This window comes from Chiloscyllium punctatum, chromosome 2 (genome assembly GCF_047496795.1).
Source record: "Chiloscyllium punctatum isolate Juve2018m chromosome 2, sChiPun1.3, whole genome shotgun sequence".
Taxonomy (NCBI): Eukaryota; Metazoa; Chordata; class Chondrichthyes; order Orectolobiformes; family Hemiscylliidae; genus Chiloscyllium; species Chiloscyllium punctatum.
The window spans coordinates 65,980,684-66,006,739 of record NC_092740.1 but is presented as its reverse complement, the minus strand read 5'-3'; the positions used below and the strand labels follow the sequence as shown (position 1 = coordinate 66,006,739).

The window sequence follows — 26,056 nt, the reverse complement described above, 5'->3', positions numbered from 1 at the left end:
CACGTCGGAACTGGCGGTTGATGAGTTGAGCATCGTACCACATTCTTGTGAGGGCATCCTTGAGTACTTCCAGGTGTCCGTCACGCTCCTCCTCATCTGCGCAGATCCGGTGTATGCGTAGGGCTTGTCCATAGGGGGATGGCTGTTTTAATATGTTTTGGGTGGAAGCTGGAGAAGTGTAGCATTGTGAGGTTGTCTGTGGGTTTGTGGTAGAGTGTGGTGCTGAGGTGTACACTGTAGGGATTCTGTAAGTACACTGTGGACAGTGTTCCACACTGTAGGGATTCTATGATACTTGATTCCATGATTCCACTCAGGTTTAAAAAAAAGAGAAACATAATGCAGTCATCCACATTCTAGAACTTTGCCCTCCACTGTAAAAATAGATGTAAATAAATAGTGAAAACAGTTAGCAGGTAACAAATGAAATAATGAGCTATTGATACCGAGTATAGTTACTGAATATGAGAAGGCTAATTAATTACAAGTATCAACATACTCCACTAATCCATGTTTTAAAATGTGAACATGATATGGCAGTGTCAGGAAGAAATGAGCAACACAAACATTAGACACTAACACCATGGCTATCAGCAAAAAAAATTTAGAAATACACACTAGCATCACTATTTGAAAAGAGGCTCTGAGGGTGAAGGAAATTACTAAATTGGAAGCTGCTGTCTCCACAACACTCACTCGGAGAATTTTCAAACATATTAATTATTTGAGGTATCACAGATAATTACACTCTAGCTACAGATAAACAATTACAAACCAACAACATCTAACATTACGGCCAAACTTCAGCAGATTTATCTTGATATGGTCAAAGGGAAGAGGAATTATCAGGATAGACTTTATAACTGATGGAAGATTTTAAAGGACACACTGATAATTGAGCATACTGACTCGAGACAGTCACTCCAAGTAGCTATGCAAAGAATCAAGTGCACAGAAACCCACTAGAAGTTAGGAACAAATGTAGATAAGATTTGTAAAAAGCCTGTACTTCCATGCAGATTACAACATATGAAAAATATAAATGGAAAATTTTACTCTCTGTACTTTAAACTATAAGTCACTCCAACAGTAAACAGATTTTAGTCAATAAAGTTTATCATTTACCACTAAATAGATTTTAAAATATGAAACCTTGAAGTGTAATTTTCTAGTAACAAAGTTTGAATTTTTTTAAAAAGTGACAATTTATTACAGTAGCGAAGGTCTGAAATTTGGAAATGTCAAATATTTTAAGGAATTAAGAGTATTTGACTCTTACACACATCTTGGGTTACATAACAATGTTTTATTACATACTACTGCATGATATAGTAATTTTCAAGATCTGCGTGCTTACATCTCATTTTCAATGAAGTATATTTATTGCCTCCACAAGAAGGTTATTTACAGACCAGACCAAATCCTATTCAAATATATCAAGGAGAGCGCCTAGACCCTAACTTTTATCTTATTTAAATATAAGGTCCTGTGTTCCAGATGCAATTTGATCTGTTACTCTAGTTGGCTTTAAGCAATACATACTTTATTCCTACCTCCAGTTAAAATCCAAAACTTTAACTTGATTGGAAACCTTAACAAAACAATATATTATTTAACTACTAAACAGCAATTGTTTCAATATAGTAACACCCCATAAACACACCTTTGGCAAATACAAAGTTAGTAAAACAGATGGTCTCTCATGCAATTCTGGCAGCAGAGACAGAGTCTAAGCTTTCAGCTCTAACAGAGAGAAACAGACAGAGATAGAGTTGCTTCCACAGGCAGCTTCAAAACCCCAGCAATTACTGAAACATAAACTAGAATCCTGATTCTGTGGGAGCCTGACTCCACCTATTCAGGTTGCTCCTTTTGTTCCAACTTTTAAAAAAATACCCAAGGCCTCACAAACTGTTTAACATTATTGGGTTGGACCAGACAACTCTGTACTTCTTTCTTTTGTGTGAAAAAAGGTTGCGACAAACAAAATACCCCTCTTAAATGCACAGTATTGTCACAACATTGAGTGTTGCGATATTTTCCATCTATCATAGGAATCCTACATAATTCGAAGAGATTGGCAACTAAAGTTGACAGAATTTAACAGACGTAGATTTCAGATCATAAGGATTTGGTCTTTTTCTGGAAACTGCACAAGTAATATTGGAGAAATTTTGAACTGTATCACCACTGCTGTTAAAATTGCTTCTGAATTTGTGTGTTGGACCAATCGGCAACATGCTACATACTTAGTTACAACCTTTTCATCTTCTTTCAAAGATTGTTTCTTTTATTTATTCCATTCAGATCTGACAAAGGACACTAAAAAAAAATCCAAGAACGAAGAATCCATCCATTACAAAAGAATCAATACTCAACTTTTAATAGTCACAGACTTCTCAAAATAGTTTTCCAAGTGGAGCCGCAGAAAATGGGGGAGACACTAAATGAGTATTTTGCATCAGAATTCACTGTGGAAAAAGATATGGAAGATATCGACGTTGGGGAAATAGATGGCGACATCTTGCATAATGTCCATATTATGGAGGAGGAAGTGCTGGATGTCTTGAAACGGATAAATGACCTGATCCGGTGTACCCGAGAACTCTGTGGGAAACTAGAGAATGATTGCTAGGCCTCTTGCTGAGATATTTGTATCATCTATAGTCACAGGTGAGGTGCCGGAAGACTGGAGGTTGGCTAATGTGGTTTAAGAAGGGTGGTAAGGACAAGTCAGAGAACTATAGACCAGTGAGCCTGATGTCGTTGGCAGACAAGGTGTTGGAGGGAACCCCGAGGAACAGGATGTACATGTATTTGGAAAGGCAAGGACTGATTAGGAATAGTCAACATGGTTTTGTGCGCGGGAAATCACGTCTCACAAACTTGATTGAGTTTTTTGAAGTAATAAAGAGGATTGATGAGAGCAGAGCGGTAGATGTGATCTATAGGGACTTCAGTTAGGCGTTCGACAAAGTTCCCTATGGGAGACTGGTTAGCAAGGTCTCTCAGAATACAGGGAGAACTAGCCGTTTGGATATAAAACTAGCTCAAAAGGTAGAAGACAGAGGGTGGTGGTGGAGGGTTGTTTTTCAGACTAGAGGCCTGTGACCAGTGGAGTGCCACAAGGATCAGTGCTGGGCTCACTACTTTTTGTCATTTACATAAATGATTTGGATGCAAGCTTAAGAGGTACAGTTAGTAAGTTTGGAGATGACACCAAAATTGGAGGTGTAGTGGACAGCGAAGAGGGTTACCTCAGATTACAACAGGATCTGGACCAGATGGGCCAATGGGCTGAGAAGTGGCAGATGGAGTTTAATTCAGATAAAAGCGAGGTGCTGCATTTTGGGAAAGCAAATCTTAGTAGGACTTATACACTTAATGGTAAGGTCCTAGGGAGTGTTGCTGAACAAAGAGACCTTGGAGTGCAGGTTCATAGCTCCTTGAAAGTGGAGTCGCAGGTAGATCGGATAGTGAAGGCAGCATTTGGTATGTTTTCCTTTATTGGTCAGAGTATTGAGTACAGGAGTTGGGAGGTCATGTTGCGGCTGTACAGGACATTGGTCAGGCCACTGTTGGAATATTGCATGCAATTCTGGTCTCCTTCCTATCGGAAAGATGTTGTGAAACTTGAAAGGGTTCAGAAAAGATTTCCAAGGATGTTGCCAGGGTTGGAGGATTTGAGCTAAAGGGAGAGGCTGAACAGGCTGGTGCTGCTTTCCCCGGAGCGTCGGAGGCAGAGGGGTGACCCTATAGAGGTTTACAAAATTATGAGGGGCATGGGTCGGGTAAATAGGCAAAGTCTTTTCCCTGGAGTCGGGGAATCCAGAAGTAGAGGGGAAAGATATAAAAGAGACCTACGGGCAATCTTTTCACACAGAGGGCGGCACGTCTATGGAATGAGCTACCAGAGGATGTGGTACAATTGCAACATTTAAGAGGCATTTGGATGGGTATATGAATAGGAAGGGTTTGGAGGGATATGGGCTGGGGGCTGGCAGGTGGGACTAGATTGGGTTGGGATATCTGGTCAGCATGGATAGGTTGGACCGAAGGGTCTGTTTCCATGCTGTACATCTCTATGACTCTAAGTACTATGATGTATATTAGAAAACATTATCTTTGATTTGTAATATTTCTGATACCAAAAAATAATTTATTCATTACATGTAAATTCTGTGTCAGCACTGATTGCCGCTATGGGTATGGCTTATTTGCACAATGTACAATAACAAGGTCTGATTTGTCAACTTTAGTCTGCTCAATTATTCCAACAGTTGTGTTTAAGATTTCAATTTTATATTAGGTTACGGTATCAAAAGACTTGGAGTTTTTCATGTTTAGTTATCAGGCACAATATTGATAAAAGCAAGACATGCTTGGCGAATTTAATAGGTTTTTGAAGAGGAAACTAATTGGATAAGTAAAGGGAAAGCATACGTAGTATGCACAGATTTTAAACAGAACGTCATTAAAATACCTCATTAGAATTATTTTTTAAAAACTGAATATGCAAATAAATAAGTGCTCCCCTCATTAGCATCCATGCGAAATGCACAACTTTTACTATGTGGCATCATGATATATATGCCATATGACTTAAGTGTTCACTAAAACTAATTCATGTAGGATTCACTCCTTTAAGATCGAGCAAAAACAGGTAAGTATGTGAAAGAGGTTCTGAATCCATTTTAGTTTGCATTGCTTTAAGATCATTGATATCGATATAGATCATTTAAAAATAATTACAATATTAGAAACTCACTTTCAGTCAATGCTGTACAGCATTCAAGTCTGCCATTTCAGTAGATAAAAATAAAAATATTTAATTCATCCAAAATATTAAGAATCTTCCATAAATCACAAACTCCACTGGAAACTTCATTGTTGACATTTCGTATGAAGACTTCATAACTGCCAGTATAATATCGTTCTTCAAAAACAGCATGAGACAAAAAACATAACTGTAGACCAGTTAACTAAATCAGTCATTAGGAAAATGTCACAGTCTATTTTAAAGATTGTGATAGCAGACCATTTAGAAATACATAAAATAATTAAACAGAGTCAGCATGGCTTCATGAAGGTGAAACCATGCTGGCCAAATTTAGAGATCTTTGAGGAGCTAATAAGCAGGATATATAAAAGGAAACCAGTAGATGTAATATATTTGGATTTGCAAATGGCATTTCTTAACATGTCACACATAAAGCTACTTAATGAAAATAAAGCCATGGTGCTAGGATAGTATTTTTGCAAAGACAGAAGGTGGCAGAGATCAGGTGTGTGCGGCATTTCCCAATGACCTGTAACAACCACAAACCAATGCTGGAGATACAATTATTTACAAAACATTTTAATGACTTGGACGATGAAAATTAATGTACTATAGCTATGTTTACAGATGAGACAAAAATGTGTGGGAAGGTAAGTGATGCGCATGGCACAAACAGTCTACAATGGGGAAAAAGCTTGGATATACAACATAAAGTGGGAGAATGTTAGGTCATTAATTTTGGAAGAATAAAGGAGCTGAATTTTATCAAAATTGCGAAACAGCAAAGAGAGATTTAGGTGCCCTCACGCATGAATCACAAAGTGCTAGCATACAAGTTCAGCAGGTCATCAGAGAAGCAAATGAAAAGTTGATTTTTATTTCAAAAGAAAAAGAGTATAAATATAGGGAAGTCTCGCTAAAACTACACAAGTTAGACCACACCGAAAATACAGTGAACAATATTGGGCTCCTTGTCTAAAGGAACTCGATAGGAGAAAGTGAGGACTGAAAATGCTGGAGATCAGAGTCAAAAAGCACAGCCAGGCAGGCAGCATCCGAGGATGACAATCTAAGTTTCGAGCATAAGCTTTTCATCAGGTCTATACCCTGACATTGGAGGCAGTCCAGAGAAAGTTTACTAGTTTGATTCTGGACACGGAGAGGAGAGGTTCAAACAAAATGAGCTTGTACTTACTGGAAGTCAGAAAAGAGAGGGGAGAGGTTGTTGAAACATGCAAGATTCTGAAGGGAACTTCAGCAGGTCCAGCAGCAACTAGCGTAATGGTGTAAAACAATGTGCCTTTTTAATTGTTCACTGTATCTGCATGTTAACGGTCAGTGACTCATGGACAAGAAACTGCAACACTTCCTCGCCTCACCATTAAAGTGCACAACATTTCTGTTTGGCTGACTGTTTGGAAGACCATTTGAGGGAGCTGAATGCACTCAGGATCATCCAAGATTTTGAGTGCGTCATAGGCAAGAGGTTTAGTGAGGTAGTCACACCTAAGATGCAGGCAGAGAGTAGCTGGGTGACCATCAGGAAAGGCAAAGGGCGTTGGCAGAGTGTGCAGGAATACCCTGTGGCCATTCCTCTTGAAAACAAGTATACCATTTTGAATACTGTTGGGGGGAGATGACTGTTCAGGGAAAGCAGCAGTACCCAGGTTGGTGGCACTACAATTGGCCCTGGGGCACAACAGGCAAGGGTAAAGGAAAACACTGCTTTAGCGATAGGAGACTCAAAAGTCAGGGGGACAGATAGGAGATCCTGAGGCTGCAAACTAGTAATTCTAGGATGTGTCAGAGTGGCTGCAGAACATTCTTAAGAGGAATAATGAGCAGCCAGAGGTTATTGAGCATGTTGGCACAAATGACATAGGTAGATATAGGGCTGAGGTCCTGATTACTTCCAGTGTCACGTGCCAGAGAGGGTAAGAACAGGAGGATATAGCGAAAAAAAAAATGCCTGGCTAAAGAATTGGTAGGGGGCAGGGATTCAGACTTTTAGATCAATCGGTTCTTTTCTGGGACAGAGGTGAACTAGACAGGATCCAATATCTTGACAGCCAGGTTTGCTTGCGCTGCAAGGGGAGGAGGGTTTAAAATTAGATTGGCAGGGGGGTGGAATCCTCAACAGCAGGGAGGCAATTACACGACTCGAAGGAGATACAGTCATCAGAAATAGTAGGATGAAGAGGCAGGTCAAGCTGGAACACGACAGGGAGCAAGGAATGCCTGTGGGATTAAATGCATTTATTTCAATGCAAGGCGGCTGAAAGGCAAGGCTGACGAACTCAGGGAGTGGATAGGTATGTGAGATTGGGATATTATAGCCATTACAGAAACATAGCTGAAGGAGGCACAGGACTGGCAGTTTAATGTGCCAGGGTACAGGTGCTTTAGGCAGGACAGAGGTAATTGAATGAGGGAAGGAGGAATTGCATTTTTGATTAAGGCAAGTATCACAGCAGTAATCCAGTGAGGTTTTGTGGGTGGAGCTAAGAAATAAGCAGATGGTGACGTTACTGGGGTTGCACCATATGCCCCCAAAGAGTCAACGGGAACTAGAGGAACAAATATGCAGGGAGACTGGGGAGACTTGCGAGAGAAATAGGGTTGTCTAGTAGGGCATTTTAATTGTCTTAACAGACTGAGACTGCCAGAGCGTGAAGAGCTGAGAATGGGTGAAATTTGTTAAGTGCATTCAGGAAAGTTTCCTCAAGCAGTATTTAGAGGTTCTACTTGGGAAGGGACAACACTCAACCTACTCTTGGGAAATAAGACAGGGCAGGTAACAGAGATGCCAGTGGGGCAGTAGTTTGGGACCAGTGACCATAGAACTATTAATTTTAAAATAGTTATGGAGAGGGAAAAAACCAATCCAATGTTCAAGTATTAAATTGGGGCAAGGCATATTTTGATGGAATTAATCATGAGCTTGCAGGGGTTGATTAGAGTAGGTTGCTTGCAGGTAAAGAGACCTCTGGCAACTGGAAGGCCTTTAAAAGTGATATAGCTAGAGTTCAAGGTCTGTATGTTCCTGTGACAGTGGAGGGAAAAATTGGCAGGAATAGAGAATGCTGGATGATAAGAGATGTTGAGGCTTTAACCAGAGAGAGAAAAAAAGGTGTGGCTCAGGTACTAGCAGTTGGGATCAAGGGAATCCCTGGAGGAAATCAGAAGGGCGAAAAGGGAGCATGAGACTGCCTTGGCTGAGAAGATGAGGGTGAATCCTAAGAGGTATTTTAAAGGCAAATAGAAAGAATAGGGCCCCCCTCAAGGATCAAAGTGGACATGTACATGTAGAACCGCAGGAGATGAGCGAGATTCTCAAGGAGTATTTCTCTTTGATGTAATTCTCCATGGTAAACATGAAGACTTGGGAACTTGGGAAAGTTAGTGGTGATATTTTAGGGACAGTCCATATCACAACAGATGTGGTGTTGGATGTATTAGAATGTTTGAAGGTGAATAAGTATCCTGGCCCTGATCAGTATATCCAAAAACACAGCAAGAGGCTAGAGAAGAAACTGCGGGGCCCTGGCTGACATTTTTGCATCATCATTAGCCACAGGTGAAGTCCCAGAAGACTGGAGGGTAGCAAATATTGTGCACTTATTCAAGAAAGGCTGCAAAGAAAAGCCTGTGAACTACAGACCAGTAAGCTTAACAGCTGTAGTGGGTACATTACTTGAGAAGATTCGGAGGGATACGACATACATGCATTTGGAAAGACAGGGTTTGATTAGGAGTAGTCAGCATGACTTAAAATGTGAGGTCATGCCTCACAAATTTGTTAGAATTCTTTGATGAAGTGACCAGGAAGGTTGATGAGGAAAGGGTGTAGACATAGTCTATATGGATTTCAATAAGGTCTTAGATAAGGTTCCACATGGTAGGCTGCTCTTGAAGGTTAGATCGCATGGAATCCAGAGCAAGCTGGCAAATTGGATACAAAATTGGCTTGATGGTAGGAAGCTGAGGGTAATAGTAGAAGGATGCTTGTTGAACTGGAGGCCTATGATGAGTGGAGTGCCTCAGGGGTCGGTACTGGGCCCACTACTGTTTGTTATCTAGAGCAATGTACAAGGTATGATTAGTAAGTTTGATGATGACAAAAAAAAAGCAGTACGTGGAGAATGAGGAAGGTTATCAGAAATTGTAGGACCTTGATCAGCTGGGGAGGTGGGCCGAGAAATGGCAAATGGAATTTAATATAGATAAGTGTGAGATCTTGCATTTTGGAAATTCAAATCAAGGTAGGAGCTTAAGGGCCTTAAGGAGTGTATTGGTACAGAGGGAGCTTGGGGTTTAGGTGCATGGTTCTCTAATAGTGGAGTCATAGGTAGACAGGGCAATGAAGGTGGCTCTTGGCACACTGGCCTTCATCAGTCAGGGCATTGAGTATATAAGTTGGGAAGTTATGTTGCAGTTTTACAGGACAATGGTGAGGGTGCACTTGGAGTATTGTGTTCAGTTTTGGTCATCATATTATAGGAAGAATGCTATTAAACTGTAAAGAATGTAGAAGAAATTTTCAAGGATGTTGCTTGGACTCAATGGTCTGAGTTACAGGGAAGAGGGTTAGGGCATTTTTCTTTAGAGCGTAGGAGACTGAGACCTTATAGAGGTGTATAAGATCGCGAAAGGCATGGATAGGTTGAACACACTCAGTCCTTTTCCCAGCATTGGGGAATCGAGGACTAAAGGGCATCAGGTTAAAGTTAGAGCGGAATGAATAAAAGGGAACCTGAGGGGCAACTTTTTAAAACACAGAGGGTGGTATGCATACAGAATGAGTTGCCAGCAGAAGTGGTTGAGACAGGTATGCTATCAACATTCAACAGGCATTTGGACAAATACATGGATAGGAAAGGATTAGAAGGATATGGCCAAGTGGAGGAAATAAAAAGCTAGAATGGATGGACATTTTGGTCGGCATGGACCAGTTTGGGCCAAAGGGCCTGTATTCATGCTGTAACACTATGACTAAAGTGGATATCCTTGCTATTCTTCACCTTTATATCATCAGCCAATTCTTTTGCCCACTCAGCCTCCCCAAAACCTTCTAAAATTTATTTACATCATCTTCACAACTCCTTCCAACTTGTGTCATCTGCAAACTTGGAAATATATTTAATTTCCACATTCATTGTTATCAATTGTGAATAGCTGGAGCCTAACCATTGATCCCTGCAGAATCCATTGTTCAGTCAGCAAATCTATGAATTTTCCATTTATTTCTTCTGTTTTCTGTCTGCTTACCATTTCTCAATACTTTCTGAAAATCTAAGTATACCACATCCATCTGTTCCTCATCAATTCTGTTAATTAAACCCTCAAAAGAACAAACAAAATTGAAAAAGTTAACAGGGAAATTTCAAAATATTACTCAAGTACAGCTTCAGGCAGCCAGTCTATAACTAGGTCAACAGACTAATCTTCCCATGAGTGTCAAGATAATAAATATTGGAGCCTACTCAACCCATGATTACTCCTGTCCTTATCAGCTACCCAGTCATGCACTTTTCAGAGTCCAACTTTACCATAATTCCTACACAAATGTACACTTCCACCATTGCAGACATGTCCAAACATTTAGATACTTTCTTTCTTAGACTGATAAATTTATTGACTGACTATAAAATGTAACCACGATTTTTGGAAGGTTTTAAGTGTCAAAAGTCATTGTAGATGCTGCAATTTAGTCAAAACAAAAATAAAAATCACCATCCATAATGAGTTAAGGTTAGAAATTATGTTGGTAATATTTGAATAGCACATTGTTGATACTGAATTTCTGATAACTCTCTCAAAAACCATTAATTTAAAATAACTGGTTAAGAACTCAACTTAGCAGAAGGGAAGACATGACACTAAATCATAATTTTTCCTTTTAACTTGAAAATTTTAATTGTTACCTGGTCAGACATGCTGTCCTCTCAAGTCAGAGAGCATGAAAAAGATATGATTAGAAATAAGCTTGAAACTTAGAGGAAATGTACACTTTTTAAAACTTTTACTACAAAAGGTGATGGAACCACTGAATTGCAGTTATCCAAATAATTCCAAGTAAAAATAATTTCAAAAATAATTCTTAGAGTTCTGACATTCTTGTAGCGAAATTGTATTGCTTTGAATGAGTTCCACAGATGACTAACATTCACCTTGGCTCTGATATTTTAACAACAAAGGCATAAAAGCTATTTGTTAGACACGACCTTCGCTTTTTCTCATGTGGAGGTGGCTCTCTATGGTCTTAAGACATTTTCCATAAAGTCTTTCCTACGGACTTTAATTGTGACTAAATAAAATTCTGAGCATGTTTAACAATGAACAGTAGAACTATAGCTTCACTCCTTACATTCATCATAATCAAACGTTCCTTTCAATTTTCCAGCTCAAGGTTGACTTGATACGGTTGTACAAGGAAGATATTATCTGACAAAACATTTTTTAAGATAAGACATTTGGATAAAATAAGTCCAATTCACATTTACTTACTGCTTCAAGACAGTTTATGATAAAATGTATTGCTCTTGGAAAATTTTTAATGGCTAAGAATTGTCACAGAATTTTAAAAATCCAGTTAAAAATAATTTATTGGTATAAAATTAGTGTTCTTTTTTAAACAGGTTTGGTTATTCAGCACATGCTCACTGCAAAATAATCAGCTATTTGGTCTAATCACAAACAGCTGGAAGATTAATAGTTAGGGGAGGATAAAATTACATATTCCCACTCTGATACCAACAGTGAAATGAATCTAACCACTATTTCTGTTCCTGATCACTGACTCTTGACCTAACTAGAAAGTACCGAGTAGACTCTCCATAAGGACAACCCTCTGTAGGTTGAGTGGACTCCAACATTCATTACCTTGATTCACACATTAAGATTAGCCAGTTGACCAAGTCATAAAAAGGCTGCCTGAGGCTGTACCTCAGTAATATTTTGACATTTACCAGTTTGCTTTCGTTTTCAGTTTTTTTTTGAGTTCTTTGAGGGTTTAACTAGCTGAATCGATGAGGTGGAAACAGATGTGGTATACTTAGATTTTCAGAAAGCGTTAAGAAATGGGAAACACACAGAAAACAGTAGAAATAAATAGACTGTTCACAGATTTGCAAGCTGTGACTCTTGGAGTTTTGCAAGGATCAGTGTTTTGGCTCCAACTACACTCAATCTATGTCAATTACATGGATGTAGAGATTAAACAATGTTTCTAAGTTTGCAGATGACAAAAATAGGTTGGAGGGAATTAGGACAATGACGTGAAGACACTTAAAGGAAATTTGGAGAGGCCACATGAGTGGACAAAAAAAGGCAGATGATATAAATGTGAAGAAATGCAAGGATCCTCAATTTATTTAGCCAAACAGGAATGCAAAACACTTTTTAAATGGAGGGGGGCTATGAAGTGTTGCACATCAAAAGAACAGATTTTCTTGTCCATGAGTCACTGACAGTTAACATACAGATACAGTGAACAAGAAAGGTAGCAAATTGTTTTTACACCATTACACTAGATGCTGCCAGACCTGAGCTTTCCCTAAAAATCTTACATGTTTTAATAACCTTTTTCTCACTTTTATAAACTTCAGTAAGTACTGGCCTAACTTGTTGAACGTCTCCTTTATGATAGAATGCCACCACGCTCAAGATCAAACTGGAACGTTTGCTGGACTATATATGGGAAAGAGGAATACTTTAATATTTTAGTTTATGAATCCAGTTGTTTTTGTGATTTGCAAGACATGCATATAAAACAAATAAAGCAATGTTTGAAAATGTATTTTCTAAAGCAATTATTTGATTTTTTTTCTCATTACTATTAGCTATTTAAAAATATCAGGGGCAGAATATCTATTCAGACAGTCCCTGGGTTGCAAATGGATTCCGTATGCAAGTCCATTCACCGGGTGATTTGTACACAAATCAGAATACAATGCAGGACAATATAAAGGAGTCATACTTACATGGAATGTTCTTATCTTGATTCTTTAAAATTACATGTCTGTATGAGATCACATTCGTAAGTGCGAGCGCCATTAATTAGACATTCATAAATTGGAGAGCCCTGTATTGAATTAATTGATACAGATTTAACTCCGCAAGAACTAGTCTTTCTACTTCAAATCAATTGAAATTATGCATCTTCAGTCAAGATAAAATTTACAAATACAACTCAAACTCTTCGAAGATGTTGACTGATACCCGACTCCAATTGCCTTTAAGATGTTTTTACTACCAACCAGTGCACCGATCCAGGGTTTCAGTGAATAACAGGATACCTACAAAAGTAGGTGAGTTTCTCAGAGCCAGTGTTATAAAATGCACATTTGATACAGTGGAATTTTGCCCACTGGATGGTTTTACCATTCTCACAGACCAGTACGAAAAATATTACTAACCGAATGAAAACCAACATGCATTTTATGTAAATTCTCAACAGTTTTGAGAAATTATTTCTTACGAAGTTGCAAATCATTTTTTTGCATGTAACTATGAACAGTGAACTTTCCCCATCATATGACTGATATCTTGGGATATGTCGTATATGTTGGAATAAAGGGTACACCTGGATTCTGTTGAAAATTGGCAGACAAGGTGACAAAACCGGGGCATGAGTGTGTATGAAGTGCAAGGTGGAATATTAATGAAGGGAGAAATTGGGAACTGTGCTGCTAACCAAAAGCAACTCATTTTCCAATCTTCTAATTACAGGTCATTCCATCGTAATGCGCGTTTTGTCAATGTGAATTCGCTATAACGCAATTGAAGAGTTGGGGATGCTGTTTCTAAAGTGCAAACTTTTAAAACATGTGCTGGCTTTAAAGCAATCACAGCATCAACACTAAGTGCTGTTTCTGAAGCGTGAGTTTTCTATAACAGGGTTGTAGAAGAGCGCAACCACTGTTATAAAGGAACTGACTATAGTTCATACTAACAGGCCAATCAGTAATATGACCAGCTCACTAATATTTTCACTACATTGAGATTCATATGAATAGCCTAATCTTTCGTGGCACTGCTCAGAGACAGATGTTACTCACCTTTCCCTATAAATACCTCTTTCTTTGTTGCTAATTCCTTTTGTGAACAATAACATTATTGTTTGTATGGGGCAATGTCAGAGGCTGTGTAAACAGTATCTCCTACAATGGTGATCTCAGAATTACAGACTTGGAAGTAAAATGATCATAGCTTCAGCCGTGTAAAATCAAATATGTAGAGCTGTACAAAGTTCCTTAATATGTAATAAACAAGTTGCTGTTTGAACACACCAATGAATCAGTAATCATTCTGAAGGTAGACTAATCAACATAAGATTAGCAGTGATGGACCCCAACGCATGAAAAATTCAACTTAAAATTTTCTTTAAAGTCAGACAAAGTGGCACCATAAATGTAGACATGGAAAATTGCCTTGATGAGATCACACCCAACTACTGTACTGTACACAGTTTTAGTCTTATTATTTAAGGAAGAATACACTTGCCATAAGGAGAGCACAGCAGAGATTCACAAGACAAATCCCTGGGATGGCAGAATTGTTGTACAAGCAGAGACTGAGGAAATAATTTTCAGAGTTTTGAAGAAAAAAAAGATAATCTCATTGGAAGTTACAAGATTTTAACAGGGTATGTTAGAGTAGATGCAGATAGGATGTTTCCCTTGGCGGGAAGTCTAGTACAGTGGTCCTTAAGCTCTTCCCACTGTAACTGCATTTCAAATCTTGAAAATTGTCACAAGTCCTTGATTAAAACTCAGGAGGGAACAGTCCAAAGATAACCAAGGGGTAGTGGAGAGAAGATCTGAGAGCAGGTGGGAGAAAAATCAGAACTCCATGGCAACACTACTGTTTTGAAGGTCATGATCTCAAAAATTTCAGCTCATGACCCCATTTTGAGGTCTTAACACCCAATTTGGAAGGCGCTGATCTAAAGCCATGAGACAAAGTCTGAAATGCCTACCCTTTATTCGGAGATTAAGGAGGAATTTCTTACTCGGATGGTGAATTTTTGGGAGTCCATATTCCAGGGGGCTGTGGAAATTTAATTCGAGCAGAAACTGATAGACAGGGATATGCAACATAGTGTTGAGGTAGATGATCAGCCACAATCTCAATAAATGGCTACTTCAGTTTCTATGCTCGTGAGAGAAGTTCAAGAGCAGGTAAATTGGAAACAGGTGGTCTGAACAATGATATTGGGTTCTCAAGATTAACTGTCTCCATAAACTCAAAAATGGTCACTTTGGAGAAAAGAATTCAGTCTCCATTGCATTGTGTGGCAAGACTTCCTGCTGAGTGGAATAAATTGAACTGAGCATCCACAAGGCACTGTGGGCCATTACCACCACCAGCAAAATTCTAATATTCCACAATCTGTAAAATCCGGGTTCAATGATGAGTGTTTGAGGCCATACCAAAAGCCGAATCAGGTGAATCTGAAGATATGTCAAATTGGTGAAACTTGAACACTAGATTACTTACAGAAGATAAAGCTTAGCCTTGTCCTGACATACCTAACATTGCAGATACCAGCCTTCAATGAATTTGATTCCCTCCACATAATATCAAGAAACAGGTGAAAACATTGGATACTGCAATGGCTATTGGCCCTGGCAACATCCCTAAAATAGTACATTAGGCCTGTGTTTTAGAACTAGCTGGGTCACTAACCAGTACAGTTACAACACCGGCATCTACTCCAATTTTGTGAAAAATTGCCTAGCAATATCCTATACACAACGTGGACACCTTCATCACTGATGCATAGTGGCAGCAGCAATGGAATGATGCACTGCAGCAACTCACCAAGGCTCCTCCAACAACACCTTCCAAACCCAAGACCTCCACCACCATGTTGGCTAAGGGTAGCAGATACAGGAGGACACCATCACCTGCACACTCCCCACCAAGTTTGCACAACATTCTGACTTGGAGCTATATCGTTGGTCTTTCACTGCCAAAACCCTGGAATATCCTCTCCAGCAGTACCCCCTACACTACACTGACAGCAGTGGTTCAAGAAGGTAGTTGACCAGCGTCACCAAGGGCAATTATAATTGGGCTTAACCCAAAAACCGTGCATGCATTAAAAAACTTCTTCACCAGATGTATGGTTCATCTGTAATAATTCAGTGGTATGCAATCAGTTCTCCCACAACAGAAAAAAATCAAAAAGGACAAGGACAGCAGACACATCAGAAAATATGAAATAGAAACTGTAAAGAGATACCTTTACATAGATATTATCAAGTTCTGCAAATGCTGATTTCTTTTTTTCTCCAAAACAAACTCCTACAGCAGTGGCAAAGCATGAGTGCCAAGAAGGTGGAGGAGTTCTCTGCTTTCTAGTTTACAAGAATGAAGAACGTAAGTAATGAAATTTATTTCAGACTAGTACTGAATAGATATCTGACAAATTCCCTTGGGCTGAGAGCTTGCATACTCAGGTTTTAAAATAGATAGTTAGAGATTGTGGCTGGGTTATGAATTTTAAACATTCTCTAGGTTCCAGAATGTTCGCAGCTTATAGAAAGTTAGCAAATTTGATACCACTATCCAAGCAAGGGCGGGAGAAAACAATAAATCAGTCCGATACCAGTCTTCAGAAAAGTGCTAGAAATTTTTAAAGAGGTCTTAATGATGCACTCAAAAAAATCATAGCGTCATCCAAGTCACCATGGGTTTATGACTAGAGAACTTGTATTTGATACATGATACTGTTGAGACCACATCTGGAATATTGGATGGAGTTCTGGTTCCCATCTTCTAAAGAAAGATATTTCATTGGAGGCAGTTAAGAGAAGATTCACTAGAATGATCCGTGGTATGGAGGAATTGCCTTATGAGCAAAGGCTAAACAGGCTGGGACTCTACTTACTGGAATTCAGAAGAATGAGAGGTGATCTCATTAAAACATACCGGATTCTTAACAGGCTTGACAGGGGAAAATGTTGAAATGATGCTTTCCCTCATGCGAGAGTTCAGGGCCGGAGGTCACAATCTCAGAATAAAGAGGCATCTATTTAAAACTGGGATGAGGGGGAATGTCTTCTGAGCCAGTTGATAGTTTTTTTGGAACTCCTTGTCCCAGAGAGCAGTGGGGCAGATTCCCTAGATACAGTTAAAGAGGAGATAGGTAGCTTCTTGATTAGTAGGGGAATCAAGGGTTACGGGTAAAATGCAGGAAAGTGGATGTGAGGAATGTCAGATCAGCCATGATTCTATTCAATGGCAGAGCAGGCTCAACAGACCAAATGGCCTACTGACTCCTATTTATTGTGGGCTTATGGATAAATTTAAAGCTTTTTGAAGCTATGACAAGGGAGATAAAAGGGTACTGTAAACCTATATTTGCAAAGAGCATTTGATAAGATACCACAAATAGGCAAAATTAGATCTTATGGAGTTGGGGGCAATATATTTGCATGGGAAGAGAATTAGTTACTAAACAGGAAGCAAAGAGCAGGTATGAACAGTACATCCTCAAGTTGGCAGCTGCAACTAGTGAAGTGTTGCATGTATTAGTGCCGGAGTGTCAGTTATTTGCAAGCTATGTTAATAACTGAGAGAGACATAGTAAATAGAAACAGGGCAGGCCTTTTGACTGTCTGAGCCTGGTCCCCAAAACAATTTGGTCATTGCTCATCTTTCTACTTACTACCTTTAATTCTTGATGACTGTATCTAACTCCTTCCTAAAAATATTCAAAGTTTTGGTTCTCAACTGCTTTTCTATGGCAGAGAATTCCTCAGGCTCACCACTCAGTGAAGAAATTTCTCCTTACCTTAGTCCTAAATGATTTACACACTATGGGATCACGTTCAAATAACGACCAAAATTGGGCAGTAGTGAAAAGTCTCTTATTCAGCAACCGCAAGTTGCACAAGTGCGAGGCATCAATAGAATCCCGAAATACAGTTCTTAAACAGCCTATTTATACACTGTCCTTACATATATTAAAATTCCATTACTATGGCGTTACATTATTTTATCTGTTAGAATATTGCATGCAATTCTGGTCTCCTTCCTATCGGAAAGATGTCGTGAAACTTGAAAGGGTTCAGAAAAGATTTACAAGGATGTTGCCAGGGTTGGAAGATTTGAGCTAAAGGGAGAAGCTGAACAGGCTGGGTCTGTTTTCCCTGGAGCGCCGGAGGCTGAGGGGTGACCTTATAGAGGTTTACAAAAACATGACGGGCATGGATAGGATAAATAGACAAAGTCTTTACCCTGGGGTGGGGGGAATCCAGAACTTGAAGGCATAGGTTTAGGATGAGGGGAAAGATATCAGAGACACCGAAGGGGCAACTTTTTCCACCAGGAGGATGGTATGGGTATGGAATGAGCTACCAGAGGAAGTGGTGGAGGCTAGTACAATTGCAACATTTAAGCGGCATTTGGATGGATATATTAATAGGAAGGGTTTGGACGGATATGGGCCAGGTGCTGGCAGGTGGGACTAGATTGGGTTGGGATATCTGGTCGGCATGGACCAAGTTGGACCAAAGGGTCTGTTTCCATGTTGTCCATCTCTATGGCTCTATGTACTAAGTGCTGGCTGCTACGCCTTAGGATTAAAGTTAAAAATCACAAGTTATAGTCAAACTGTCCACCCCAGACCAACACTAGCATCTCTACATCATGATAGGATCAACTGCGTCTGTCCAGTCTGCTTGCATAATTAAGAAGTGTGAGGTAAAAACAATAACTGCAGATGCTGGAAACCAAATTCTGGATTAGTGGTGCTGGAAGAACACAGCAGTTCAGGCAGCATCCAACGAGCAGCGTTTTGGGCAAAAGCAGTGAATAAAGGCAGTGAGCCTGAAGCATGGAGAGATAAGCTAGAGGAGGGTGGGGGTGGGGAGAGAGTAGCATAGAGTACAATGGGTGAGTGGGGGAGGTGATGAAGGCGATAGGTCAGGGAGGGGAGGGTGGAGCGGATAGGTGGAAAAGGAGCTAGGCAGGTCGGACAAGTCAAGGGGATAGTGCTGAACTGGAAGTTTGAAACTAGGATGAGGTGGGGGGGGGAAAAGGGGAAATGAGGAAGCTGTTGAAGTCCACATTGATGCCCTGGGGTTGAAGTGTTCCGAGGCGGAAGGTGAGGCGTTCTTCCTCCAGGCATCTGGTGGTGAGGGAGCGGCGGTGAAGGAGGCCCAGGACCTCCATGTCCTCGGCAGAGTGTTAGGGGGAGTTGAAATGTTGGGCCACGGGGCAGTTTGGTTGATTGGTGCTGGTGTCTCGGAAATGTTCCCTAAAGCACTCTGCTAGGAGGCGCCCAGTCTCCCCAATGTAGAGGAGACCACATCAGGAGCAACGGATACAATAAATGATATTAGTGGATGTGCAGGTAAAACCTTGATGGATGTGGAAGGCTCCTTTAGGGCCTTGGATAGAGGTGAGGGAGGTGTGGGCGCAGGTTTTACAGTTCCTGCAGTGGCAGGGGAAAGTGCCAGAATGGGAGGGTGGGTCGTAGGGGGGTGTGGACCTGACCAGGTAGTCACAGAGGGAGCGGTCTTTGCGGAAGGCGGAAAGGGGTGGGGAGGGAAATATATCCCTGGTGGTGGGATCTTTTTGGAGGTGGCGGAAATGTCGGCGGATGATTCGGTTTACGCGAAGGTTTGTAGGGTGGAAGGTGAGCACCAGGGGCGTTCTGTCCTTGTTACAGTTGGAGGGGTGGGGTCTGAGGGCGGAGGTGCGGGATGTGGACAAGATGCGTTGGAGGGCATCTTTAACCACGTGGGAAGGGAAATTGCAGTCTCTAAAGGAGGAGGCCATCTGGTGTGTTCTATGGTGGAACTGGTCCCCCTGGGAGCAGATACGGCGGAGGCGGAGAAATTGGGAATAAGGGATGGCATTTTTGCAAGAGATAGAGTGGGAAGAGGTGTAATCCAGGTAACTGTGGGAGTCGGTGGGCTTGTAAAAAATGTCAGTGTCAAGTCGGTCATCACTAATGGAGATGGAGAGGTCCAGGAAGGGGAGGGAGGTGTCAGAGATGGTCCAGGTAAATTTAAGGTCAGGGTGGAATGTGTTGGTGAAGTTGATGAATTGCTCAACCTCCTCGCGGGAGCACGAGGTGGCGCCAACGCAGTCATCAATGTCGTGGAGGAAGAGGTGGGGAGTGGCGCCGGTGTAATTACAGAAGATCAACTGTTCTACATAGCCAACAAAGAGACAGACATAGCTGGGGCCCATACGTGTGCCCATGGCTACCCCTTTGGTCTGGAGGAAGTGGGAGGATTCAAAGGAGAAATTGTGAAGGGTGAGGACCAGTTCAGCCAAACGAATGAGTGTGTCAGTGGAAGGGTACTGTTGGGGACGGCTGGAGAGGAAAAAACGGAGGCCCTGGTCATGGCGGATGGAGGTGTAGAGGGATTGGATATCCATGGTGAACATGAGGCGTTGAGGCCGGGGAAACGGAAGTCTTGCAGGAGGTGGAGGGCGTGGGTGGTGTCTCGAACGTATGTGGGGAGTTTCTGGACTAGGGGGAATAGGACAGTGTCAAGGTAGGTAGAGATGAGTTCAGAGGGGCAGGATCATGCTGAGACAATGGGTCAGCCAGGGTGGTCAGGCTTGTGGATCTTGGGAAGGAGGTAGAACCGGGCTGTGCGGGACTCCCGGACTATGAGGTTGGAAGCTGTGGGTGGGATATCTCCTGAGGTGATGAGATTCTGTATGGTCTGGGAGATGATGGTTTGGTGATGGGGGGGGGGGTCATGGTCGAGGGGGCAGTAGGAAGAGGTTGACGTTTGGCTTCAGCGGTGTAGAGGTCAGTGCGCCAGACTACCACTGCGCCCCAACCGGTGCCCACACCTCCTCCCTCACCTCTATCCAAGGCCCTAAAGGAGCCTTCCACATCCAAAGTTTTACCCGCACATCCACTAATAATCATTTATTGTATCCGTTGCTCCCGATGTGGTCTCCTCTATATTGGGGAGACTGGGAGCCTCCTAGCAGAGCGCTTTAGGGAACATCTCCGAGACAGCTGCACCAATCAACCAAACCGCCCGTGGCCCAACATTTCAACTCCCCCTCCCACTCTGCCGAGGACATGGAGGTCCTGGGCCTCCTTCACCGCCACTCCCTCACCAGACGCCTGGAGGAAGAACGCCTCATCTTCCGCCTCGGAACACTTCAACCCCAGGGCATCAATGTGGACTTCAACAGCTTCCTCATTTCCCCTTCCCCCACCTCATCCTAGTTTCAAACTTCCAGTTCAGCACTGTCCCCTGGACTTGTCTGGACTGGTCCGACCTGTCTAGCTCCTTTTCCACCTATCCACTCCACCCTCCCCTCCCTGACCTATCACCTTCATCTCCTCCCCCACTCACCCATTGTACTCTATGCTACTCTCTCCCCACCCCCACCCTCCTCTACCTTATCTCTCCATGCTTCAGGCTCACTGCCTTTATTCCTGATGAAGGGCTTTTGCCCGAAACGTCAATTTCGCTGCTCGTTGGATGCTGCCTGAACTGCTGTGCTTTTCCAGCACCACTAATCCATAATTAAGAAGTGTACCTATACTTAAAAGAATAAAGTTAAAAATCACAACACCAGTTTATAGTCAGACAGGTCTATTTGGAAGCACTATTTGGGCAGAGATAGGTATATGCCGCAGGGAAAGAGGTATAACTGGGGGATAGGCAATTATGATGCGATTAGACAAGATTTAGGATGGGGAAGGAAACTGCAGGGGATGGACACACTTGAAATGTGGAGCTTATTCAAGGAACAGCTACTGCAGGTTCTTGATAAGTATATACCGATTAGGTAGGGTGGTGGTTGTCGAGAGAGTGCGCGCCATAGTTTATGAAGGAAGTTGAAGCTCTCAAGAGAAAGTAGGCTTATGTGAGGATGAGGTGTGAATGCTCAGTTAGGGGGCTTGAGAGTTATAAGTTAGCCAGAAAAGATCGAAAGAGAGGGCTACCAGGAGGGGACATGAGAAGTTGTTGGCGAATAGGATCAAGAAAAACCCTTAGGCCTTCTGTAGGTACATCAGGAATAAAAGAATCACTAGAGTAAGATTAAGCCCAATCAACGATAGCAATGGAAAGTTGCGTGTGGAATCTGAGGATATACGGGAAGTGCTTAATCAATAGTTTTCGACAATATTCACATGGGAAAAGGGCAATGTCAGTGAGAGTATGGAGATACAGATTACAAGATTTGATGGGATTGAGGTTGACAAAGGAGGTTTTTTAGCAATTTTGGAAGATCTGAAAATAGATAAGACCCCGGATGGGATTTATCCTCTGATTCTCTGGGAAGCCAGGGAGATGGCAGAGCCTTTGGCTTTGATTTTTACGTCATCATTGTTGACAGGAATTGTGCCAGAAGACTGGAAGATAGCAAACGTTGTTCCCTTTTTGAAGGGGAGACAAGTCAACCCTGGTAATTATAGGCCATTGAGCCTTACTTCGGCTGTGGGTAAGGTATTGGAAAAGATTATAAGAGATGGGATATATAATCATCGGCAAAGGAATAATTTGATTAGGGATGGTCAACATGGTTTCGTGAGGGGTAGGTCGTGCCTCTCTAACCTTATTGAGTTCTTCAAGAAGGTGACAAAACAGGAGGATGAAGGTAAAGCTGTTGATCTGGTGTATATGGACTTTCAGTAAGGCATTTGATAAGGTTCCACACGTTAGGCTATTGCACAAAATACAGAATTTCAGGATTGAAGGTGATTTAACAGTTTGGATCATAAATTGGCTCATTGAAAGATGACAGGGTGGTGGTTGATGGGAAATGTTCATCCTGGAGCTCAGTTACCAGTGGTGTGCCGCAAAGATCTGCTTTGGGGCCACTGGTGTTTGTCATTTTTATAAACTATCTAGATGTGGGTGTATAAGGATGGGTTAGTAAATTTGCAGATGACACTAAGGTCAGCAGAGTTGTGAGTAGTGCCAAAGGATGTTGTGGGTGACAGAGGGACATAGATAAGATGTGGAGCTGGGCTGAGAAGTGGCAAATGGGAGTTTAATGGGGACAATGAGAGGTAGTTCACGACGGAAGCAGTAACGGGAATGCAGAGTATTGGGTTAATGGCAAAATTCTTGGCAATGTAGATGAAGGAGATCTGTGTCCAGGTGCATAAATCCCTGGAAGATGCCACCCAGGTTGATAGGGTTGATAAGGTGGCATATGGTGTGTTGGCAGTTATTGGTCAGGGAATTGAGTTTCGGAACGAGGTCATGGTCCAGCCGTAAAAGACACTGGTAAGGCCGTACCTGGGGTACTGCGTGCAGTTCTGGTCACCGCATTATAGGAAGGATGTGGAAGCTTTGGAAAGGGTTCAGAGGAGAGTTACTAGGATGTTGACTGGTATGGAAGGAAGGTCTTATGAGGAAAGGCTAAGGGAACTGAGGCTACTTTCTTTGGAGAGAAGGTGGTTGAGAGGTGACGTAATTCAGACATACAAGATAATCAGAGAGTTAGATAGGGTGGACAGTGAGAGCCTGTTTCCTCAGAGAGTGAAGGCTAACACGAAGGGACATAGCTTTGAATTGAATGATGATCGATTTAGGACAGATATCAGAAGTAATAGGGGTGTGGAACGGCCTACCTGCAACAGTAGTAGACTCGCAGACAATAAGGGCATTTAAATCGACATTGGACATATATGTGAATAATAATTGAACAGTTCAGATTAGAAGGGCATCAGATTAATTTCACAGGCTGGTGCAACAGAGGGCCAAAGGGTCTGTACTGCGCTATAATACTATGTTCCATGTTCACTAGCTTTCACCTGAAGGAGCAGTGCTCCGAAAGCTAGTGTTTCCAAATAAACCTGTTAGACAATAACCTGGTGTTGTGATTTTTTAAACTTTGTACACTCCAGTCCAACTGGGTTCTGAGATTTGTTTACGATTTGCCTGTGAGTTTCATGCATTCGTGCAATTTCACTTAATTGAATTGAATTTATTATCATGTGTACCGAGGCACAGTGAAAAGCTTTGTTTTGCGAGCAACACAGGCAGGTCACATACTTAAGTAGCATAAGTAGTAAGTAATAGGTAAACAGTGGCAAAAACATTTTTAAAAAGGGTACACGTGAATGCTAAGAGTTTGAGAATCTGTTCAGTATTCTAACAACAGTAAGGTAGAAACTGTTTCAAAACTGGCTGGTGCTTGTGTTCAAGGCCTCTGTACCTTCTCCCCGATGGTAGCGGTTGTAGATTAGATTAGATTAGATTACTTACAGTGTGGAAACAGGCCCTTCGGCCCAACAAGTCCACACCGCCCCGCCGAAGCGCAACTCACCCATACCCCTACATCTACCCCTTACCTAACACTACAGGCAATTTAGCATGGCCAATTCACCTGACCTGCACATCTTTGGACTGTAGAAATACATTGCCAGGATGGCATGGACCTTTAAGAATGCTGGTGGCCTCATAGATGGGAGGTTGACCTTTGTGATTGTCCGGGCCGAGTTCACCACTCTAACAGTCTCCAATCTTGAATGGTACAGTTGCCATACCAGACAGTGATACATCCAGACAGAATGCTCTCGATGGCACACCTATAAAAGCTGGCAAGGGTACTCGCAGTAATGCCAAACTTCCTCAGCTGCCTGAGTAAGAGACGACATTGTTGGGCCTTTGTAGTCAGTTAGGAGAAAGTGAGGACTGCAGATGGAGATCAGAGCTGAAAAATGTGTTGCTGGAAAAGCGCAGGTCAGGCAGCATCCAAGGAGCAGGAGAATAGACGTTTCAGTAAATCCTTATGCCCGAAATGTTGTTTCTCCTGCTCCTTGGATGCTGCCTGACGTGCTACGCTTTTCCAGCAACACATTTTTCGCCTTTGTAATCAGTGCAGCCACATGAAGAGTCCAAGGAAGCTTGTATGCATGACCACTCCCAGGAACTTGCCACTCTCCACTCGTTCCACCTCTGTGCTGTTAATGTGTAGGGGGCCATGAGTAATATCCCACCAAATGGCAATAATGAGTTCCTTGGTTTTGCCAGCATTGAGAGAGTTCTCAATGCACCATTTTTCCAGGTCTCATCGGAGATACGACCAATTATGGTGGTGTCGTCAGCGAACTTGTAAATGACACAATTCACTTAAAGTGCTGCTTTGACAGTTAGTCTCTTAAAGTGATAGTGGCCCAATTAAAAGGTATATAACAACTACATACTAATTGGGAAAACGTTTTGGTGTTCATTAATTTATTCAGGTCTGGAAGTAGGTTGGTAAGGGCTGATCGATATTGTAATGTTTCGTAGAGATTTGATGGGGAGGGTATCATTAAAGACATTGACACCCATTCAGAGGTAGATTTTGATGTAGAAACAGGCTGACAAGAGCTTAAGGTGAATGGGTTAAATGGGATCTTTTAATTTTAGTCTATATTGTAATAGTAAAACATACTACAAAACACTGTTGTATGTAATAAATGAAACAAAACTGTTATAATAAACAACAGGTTAGTAAAGGATTATGAATGAATGATAAGGAAAATGTTATTAATGAGCTGGTGAGTGAGTTAATAAAGATAACCTGTAACACAATATCTCACAACCTCATAGCCTTAGATTGTGACCACTGGTCATCAGGACATCCTTCTTGCATTTCTCTCACCTAGTACTGTTGAATTTTGAAGGCTGAGATCTGCCCCTCATTCTTCTAAAATCCATTGAACATAGACCTAGTCGATCCAGTCTCTCATGTCAGCCCTACCGTCCCAGGAATCAGTCTGTTGAATGTTCATTCTCTCTCACTGCCCCCCTCCCTCCGCAGACACAGGGAGAATGTGCAAACTCCACAGAGTCAGTCAGTCACCTGAGGTGGGAATTGAACCCAGGTCTCTGCCGCTGTGAGGCAGCAGTTCGAACCACTGTGCCGTCCATAGATCCTGTTGCACCTCCCCTTTCTCTAATCTAATACCAATCAGATAATAATCATCTTCCTGTTTTTGCTACCAAAGCACATAATTTATCCACATTTTATACTTCATCTGCCATGCATTTGCCCAGTTACTCAACATGCCCAAATCACACTGAAAGATGTCTGGATACTGCTCACATTCATTATCATGTCAGCTTTGTGTCATCTGCGAGCTTGAAGATATTACATTTAACTCCCTGATCTAAATTATATATATTCATAATATATTATGAATGGATGTCAGGGGTCCAAGCACTATTCTATTGGTCACTGTCTGCCACTCAGAAAAAGAGTTTATACCGAATTTTTGCCAGCCAGTTGTCTATCCATATCAGTATACTACTACAGTCCCATGCACTTTATTTCATA

The 26,056-nt window shown here is 41.6% G+C and overlaps 1 protein-coding gene across 13 annotated transcripts in view; it reads right to left on the bottom strand.

Annotated features, from left to right (window-relative positions):
* pam (peptidylglycine alpha-amidating monooxygenase) overlaps positions 1-26,056 on the bottom strand; it is a 225,740-nt gene that overhangs the window by 154,448 nt on the left and 45,236 nt on the right. For 7 of the 13 annotated variants that reach the window (XM_072583604.1, XM_072583606.1, XM_072583603.1 and 4 more), the window contains one exon: positions 12,763-12,863. The exons of the other annotated variants lie outside the window; for them this stretch is intronic. The gene's annotated coding sequence lies outside the window, so the exon portion shown is untranslated. The remainder of the gene's footprint in view (positions 1-12,762; positions 12,864-26,056) is intronic. 13 annotated transcript variants of the gene reach the window in all.